Genomic DNA, 7731 nt, shown 5'->3' on the forward strand with positions numbered 1-7731 from the left:
GGTGCTGCTGTTTGAATATTTAAAGGGCCGGTATCGGCCTTAAGAAACGGGGCATTTTCACAAGTACTCATGAAAATGCCTTGTATCGGCCCCAAGACCGATACATCCCTAGTTATTTCCTTAGACCATTTTCTCATGGCTATTCTATAGTTGGTTCATATGCTGCCACCTAGTGGCCTTTGTTGGTATTGCACATGCTTTTCTATGTTCCTTTCCCGATATCAATGACACATTTCCTTCTGTGTGTATGCTCCGCCCCTTCTTGCTCAGTAGCATATCCTGTGTCATGGCTGCAGCTAACAACAGGCCGCATGTAATCTGCATCGCACGCTACAGACAGTATCATCTTTTGACCGCTTAAATACTGCATTCCATTCACCTTCTGTGTGTGTGTGTGTGTGTGTGTGTGCTCCGCCCTTCTTGCTCAGTAGCATATCCTGTGTCATGGCTGCAGCTAACAACAGGCCGCATGTAATCTGCATCGCACGCTACAGACAGTATCATCTTTTGACCGCTTAAATACTGCAATCCATTCATCTGCTGTATCCTGTTTTTCTGCTGTAACCTGATGTACAGAATAAAGCACCTTTGTGGATGGAAAAGGTATTGGTGAGTTCAGCTATCTGATAAGGATTTGTCCTCAGTGATTGTATCTGCTTATACAGGCCGGGCATAGAGGTCTCAGCAAGGGATAAATCGCTATCAATCGGAGTCAGAATAATAATGCCAGCAGGAAATCCCAGGTGTGGCAGATTGTAACTTGCGATAAGATCTGAGACCTGGACCAGCACGGGGGAAAAGATGACGTACACCCTTCCTTAGAAAACTGTCGTTCACATCTGTGTTTTAATTTTAGGTGAAAATAAAAAAATAACATTTCGATTCATCTGCTTTGATAGTATAAACACAATTCTTTATCCCGGCACCGTATTCCCTTTTTTAACCCCGCCGCGCCTGGCCCTTTAAAAGGCAGAATCCACCTTTTTGGACAAAAATTAATACATTTTTAAATGCAGGCTTTGATTTTTTTGCATTGGAGCCTGCAAAGCGTTACAACCTGCCATGGTGGGTGCAATGCTCAGGCTCCTGCAGGTTCTTCCTCCCCAGCACAGGTGCGTACCAAGGTATGGACTTTCAGCTACGGGACGGGAGGAAGAGCCAATGGGCAGGCAGTGTGGAACAAGGCATGGTAATGGGGAAGGAACATCTGCTAGGGGCCAAGATGGCCACCACCACACAGAGCCAGTGTGGGACAAGGCATGGTAATGGGGAAAGATCCTCTCTTGGGAGCCAACAGGCCAAGATGGCCACCACACAGAGTGTGTAGAACAAGGCATGGTAATGGGGAAGGAGCATCTGCTGGGAGCCAACAGGCCAAGATGGCCACCACCACACAGACACAGTCAAGAGTAAGGCATGTTAATGGGGAAGGAACATTTGCTAGGGGCCAAGATGGCCACCACCACATAGAGCCAGTGTTGAACAAGGCATGGTAATGGGGAAAGATCTGCTGGAAGCCAACAGGCCAAGATGGCCACCACCACGGAGACACAGCATGGAACAAGGCATGTTAAACGGGGAAGGAACATCTGCAAGGGGCCAAGATGGCCACCACCTCACAGAGCCAGTGTGGGACAAGGCATGGTAATGGGGAAGGAACATCTGCTAGGAGCCAACAAGCCAAGATGGCCACCACCACACAAAGACAGTGTTGAACAAGACATGGTAATGGGAAAAGATCTGCTGGAAGCCAACAGGCCAAGATGGCCACCACCACAGAGACACAGTATGGAACAAGGCATGTTAAACGGGGAAGGAACATTTGCTGGGGGCCAAGATGGCCACCACCTCACAGAGCCAGTGTGGGACAAGGCATGGTAATGGGGAAGGAGCATCTGCTGGGAGCCAACATGGCAGCCACCACAGAGACACAGTGAGGAGTAAGGAATGTTAATGGGGAAGGAACATTTGCTGGGGGCCAACAGGCCAAGATGGCCACCACCACACAAAGACAGTGTTGAACAAGACATGGTAATGCGGAAAGATCTGCTGGAGGCCAAGATGGCCACCACACAGAGAGTGTAGAACAAGGCATAATAATGGGGAAGGAGCATCTGCTGGGAGCCAACAGGCCAAGATGGTCACCACCACACAGACACAGTGAGGAGTAAGGCATGTTAATGGGGAAGGAACATTTGCTGGGGGCCAACAGGCCATACTGGTGACCAGTCCTTTGGTTGGGCACAACCTCCACTGTTGACGTCCTCTTGAATACACAACGAGGCCAAGCATATTCCCTCTCATGAACCATTTCAGGAGAGCGTGTTGCCATGCACTTCCTGTCCGCTCTGCGCAGGAAAAACACCTTCCCCCCGCGAGACCTTTTGCAAAAAAACATTCAGTTCACCGACCACTTTTTGATGGACGAGTCAATAAGAGGAAACGAGGGTAGAGTTCAAAATATAAATCATTTATTAAAATATAAAAAAATCTTTACAAATTAGTAAAAAAAAATTATAACGCACATATTGATCTTAAAACACATTTTTAAAACAAAAACAAAAAAAAACGCCAAAACATATTCCACCAAAGAAAACAAAAAAAGAATATTACAAAAATATTTTGGATAAAAATTAAACTTACTGTACATAAAGCTTTAGAAGGTAACACTTTACAAGAGGAGGGGCGAACGTATAAATATGCCCTTTTTTTTTTTTGCTGTATTCTCTTAATCGATCAGACCTAGAATTAGGCGGCAAGTCGTTTTTTGATGCCTCCAGAGATCCGACCAACCCGACATAAAAATAACATTTTCGATTCATCTGCTTTGATAGTATAAAACACAATTATTTATCCTAGCGTCGTATTCCCTTCTTTAACCCCGCCGCGTCTGGCCCTTTAAAAAGGCAAGTCAAGAGTCAGTGGGCGGCCAGAGCCGAGTCAAGAGTCAGTGGCCGGCCAGAGCCGAGTCAAGGGGCAGCCAGAGCCGAGTCAAGGGGCAGCCAGAGCCGAGTCAAGGGGCAGCCAGAGCCGAGTCAAGGGGCAGCCAGAGCCGAGTCAAGGGGCAGCCAGAGCCGAGTCAAGGGGCAGCCAGAGCCGAGTCAAGGGGCAGCCAGAGCCGAGTCAAGGGGCAGCCAGAGCCGAGTCAAGGGGCAGCCAGAGCCGAGTCAAGGGGCAGCCAGAGCCGAGTCAAGGGGCAGCCAGAGCCGAGTCAAGGGGCAGCCAGAGCCGAGTCAAGGGGCAGCCAGAGCCGAGTCAAGGGGCAGCCAGAGCCGAGTCAAGGGGCAGCCAGAGCCGAGTCAAGGGGCAGCCAGAGCCGAGTCAAGGGGCAGCCAGAGCCGAGTCAAGGGGCAGCCAGAGCCGAGTCAAGGGGCAGCCAGAGCCGAGTCAAGGGGCAGCCAGAGCCGAGTCAAGGGGCAGCCAGAGCCGAGTCAAGGGGCAGCCAGAGCCGAGTCAAGGGGCAGCCAGAGCCGAGTCAAGGGGCAGCCAGAGCCGAGTCAAGGGGCAGCCAGAGCCGAGTCAAGGGGCAGCCAGAGCCGAGTCAAGGGGCAGCCAGAGCCGAGTCAAGGGGCAGCCAGAGCCGAGTCAAGGGGCAGCCAGAGCCGAGTCAAGGGGCAGCCAGAGCCGAGTCAAGGGGCAGCCAGAGCCGAGTCAAGGGGCAGCCAGAGCCGAGTCAAGGGGCAGCCAGAGCCGAGTCAAGGGGCAGCCAGAGCCGAGTCAAGGGGCAGCCAGAGCCGAGTCAAGGGGCAGCCAGAGCCGAGTCAAGGGGCAGCCAGAGCCGAGTCAAGGGGCAGCCAGAGCCGAGTCAAGGGGCAGCCAGAGCCGAGTCAAGAGTCAGTGGGCGGCCAGAGCCACGTCAAGCGTCAATGGGCGGCCAGAGCCGAGTCAAGAGAAGCTACAAGTGCAGTGAAGTCACCACACTTGTACTCCACCACAAGTCCTTCTGCCACGGTTGGTGGATGCAATGCTCAGGCTCCTGCAGACTCTTCCTCCCAGCACTGGTGCATACCGGCGTACGGGCTTCCAGTTACGGGTCAAGTCACCGTGCTTGTGCACCACTGAGAACTACGAGTCACTCTGCCATGGTAGCAGATTGAACTTGTAGTCCCCATTCAAAGATCCACCGCGGGCGCTGCCCGAGTCGCCGGGCTTTGTTTTTTCTGCTGCGCTCGGCATTAATGCAATTCGGTATCGACGCGTCAATCTTCCCTCCGCGAGTCGACGTGGAAGGGATCCAATTATCGCTCGGCTGGATCTCAGAACAGCGGGTCAGCCGACGCCCCCGCAAGGTCGGTGACCGGTAATTTATTCCGTCGATGAACACTAGATCGTAATGGATGAACAGGCCTGAATTATATATAAACCAAACCCCCGGAGGAAATGCTGCGCTATGCTCCCCCCCGGTGCTGCTCGCATAAGCAGGCTTTTAGTCAGGTGATCCTTATTGAAGAGGACGTAGAGCTTGGATGGGTTGGCCCTGACCCTTTGCCGGGTATCAAGAGATCGAAAGGTTTTGGTCATGTGACCAGCGCCGAGTGAGCCACGGCCAGCATTTTGTTATAACTCATCCAGCCTCGCAACAGTCGCCCGACATGCCGGAACGTCAGTGAGTGGCAGAGCCTCTGGAGTGTGACAGCTGAATGGCAAGAGTGGGACCTGGGGGTCAGGATGGGGCGTGGATTAAACTTGATTTGAGCAGAAGTCATTGATGTTTCTACAGCCTGGGCCTAAGGGCCTGGCACATGGGGTGCAGGCTGGTCCTAAGGGGCCCCCACATGGGGTACAGCCTGGGCCTAAGGGGCTGGCACATGGGGTACAGTCCTGACCCAAGGGGCCCCCACATGGGGTACAGCCTGGGCCTAAGGGGTTGGCACATGGGGTGCAGCCTGAGCCTAAGGGGCCCCCACATGGGGTAGAGCCTGGGCCTAAGGGGCTGGCACATAGGGTACAGTCCTGACCCAAGGAGCCCCCACATGGGGTACAGCCTGGGCCTAAGGGGTTGGCACATGGGGTACAGCCTGGGCTTAAGGGGCTTGCACATGGGGGTACAGCCTGGGCATAAGGGGGCCACACATGAGGTACAGCCCAGGCCTACATCTCCCTTGGTCAGGATGGGGCGTGGCTTAAACTTGATTTGAGCAGAAGTCATTGATGTTTCTACAGCCTGGGCCTAAGGGCCTGGCACATGGGGTACAGTCCTGACCCAAGGAGCCCCCACATGGGGTACAGCATGGGCATAAGGACCTGGCACATGGGGTACAGCCTGGGCCTAAGGGGCCATCACACAAGGTACACCCTAGACCTAAGGAGCTTGCACATGGGGTTCAGCCCTGGGCCTAAGAGGCCAGCCCAGATCTAAGTGGCTGGCACATGGCATAAGGAGCATGCACATGGGGGTACAGCCTGGGCCTAAAGGGGGCCACACATGAGGTACAGCCCGGGCCTACACATGGGGTGCATCTCCCTGGCAAGGTACTCTGTGGATACCTGCATTGCAAGGATCCCAAAAACGGACCGGAGACTGGGCTGAAGAACGGATGATAAACCCAAAAGGATGTTACATTTGGAGGGCTTTGAAGGTACGCATGGACAGTACACGAGCTCCATTATCATAGTCAAAGTCTGAATGTGGAGTCTCATTCCATGTTTTATGGCCTTAACGGCGCCATTATACAAAACGCAGGCGCGTCAAGCTGTTGTCACTTTTGGTATCACAGACCTGGAGATTTGGGGGGGTCCCCATGCTGTAATGCAGAAATCACATGGGGCAAGAGGCATTGCCGGAAGTGATGGCGTCTCGGTCCAAGTGCACAAAATTGGGGCAAGGAGACAACTTCTGTACACGCCAATCAATTCTTATCTGGGGTCCTCGAAAGTATAACTAATCGGAAGCTGCGTCGCCATGAACTTCAAAGACTGAACCCTGCATGTGATAAACTCTGATGCTCCGCCTCGCATATATAAATAAAATGCGTTTATAATGTATATTCAAGAAGTATAAAATAAGAAAATATAAAAATCGATTGTGGTTTAGAAGCCACAGAAAAATACACTGCCAAGTCTCCGAGGAATCTCTACATACCCACCTCACATTCACGGGTGTGGGGGGATTGCACTTCAAAGTGAGCCAGCTGCCGACCTGGACATGTCAAAGGGGGGCATACGAGAGCTGCATGCAAAACGATCAGCCAATCCCCAGATAGAGCCAGCTAGGTTGACGTGGACATCTCCAATGTTCCTGGACCCGTCCCTCCTAAGTCTCACCATAGGGGAACGAGGTGACCAGGAGATGGTGGAGCCGAGGTCAACTCGGACAGAAGTGAAGATTTGCAAATGACTTCAACTTCTTATAACTCTGGATCGACTGATTGCCTTTAGCATGGTGGTAGCTGCTGCTTAAAAGTGAACCCGGCCTAAAATGAGTCTTGGGTAACAGCAGCATTCAAGTGGGGGCAGCTTATGGTGCCTAAACTATTCGTTAATCTTAGGATGAACCCCTGTGGGTGTCCCTTCAATCCAAGGCATAGGATGAACCCCCGTGGTGTCCGTTGGATGCAAGGCATAGGAAGAGCCCCCTTGGATTGGAGGCCTAGGATGAACCCCCAGTGGTGTCCCTTGGATCCGAGGCCTAGGATGAACCCCCATGGTGCCCCGTGGACCCGAGGCCTAGGATGAACCCCCATGTTGTCCCTTTGATCCGAGGCCTAGGATGAACCCCCATGGTGTCCCTTGGATCCGAGGCCTAGGATGAACCCCCATGGTGTCACTTGGAACCGAGGCCTAGGATGAACCCCCATGGTGTCCCTTGGAACCGAGGCCTAGGATGAACCTCCATGGTGTCCCTTGGAACCGAGGCCTAGTATGAACCCCCATGGTGTCCCTTGGAACCGAGGCCTAGGATGAACCCCCATGGTGTCCCTTGGAACCGAGGCCTAGGATGAACCACCGTGGTGTCCCTTGGAACCGAGGCCTAGGATGAACCCCCGTGGTGTCCCTTGGATGCGAGGCCTAGGATGAAGCCCAGTGGTGTCCCTTGGATGCGAGGCCTAGGATGAAGCCCAGTGGTGTCCCTTGGATGCGAGGCCTAGGATGAAGCCCAGTGGTGTCCCTTGGATCAGAGGCCTAGTATGAGTCCCCAAGGTGTCCCTTGGATCAGAGGCCTAGTATGAGCCCCCATGGTGTCCCTTGGATCCAAGGCCTAGGATGAACCCCTGGATCCGGGGCCTGGAATGTAGATGACCCTCCCAAGACCATGCCCTGGCCCCATAAATTCAACTGTTTAAACGATAATACCTCTATTGCCCACTGAAGCTCTGGAAAATGGCAGCTCAATGACCGGCTGCGTGTCGCTTAACTTTGACAACAACCCCCGACAAGACTAATAATGCCTACCTGAGCAACTTTTAAAATATAGGGCCGATAAAACTTTAATTGGATGCACTGCTGACAAAATGTAAAACAGAATATTTTACACAGATTTTTTATATATATATATACACTGCAATGGATGGCGACATCTGCAAATGTCATTTGTAAACAAACCCCATGTGATTGGCCGTCATGGAGGTCATAGGTGCACGCTCCTAGTTCTGAAATGGAATGTTCTGTCATCAGGAGCCCGCCGCGCCTGAAAAGCTCCAGGGTGCGATCATGAAGGCTAACCTCTATCAGGGGAGAAGTTGAGGCTCCAGGCCTAGGATCCAAGGGGGCCCCCCCCCCCCCCCAGGGGCG

Source organism: Nanorana parkeri, unplaced genomic scaffold (assembly GCF_000935625.1).
Source record: "Nanorana parkeri isolate BGI_ZX_2015 unplaced genomic scaffold, ASM93562v1 scaffold2587, whole genome shotgun sequence".
Classification (NCBI taxonomy): Eukaryota; Metazoa; Chordata; class Amphibia; order Anura; family Dicroglossidae; genus Nanorana; species Nanorana parkeri.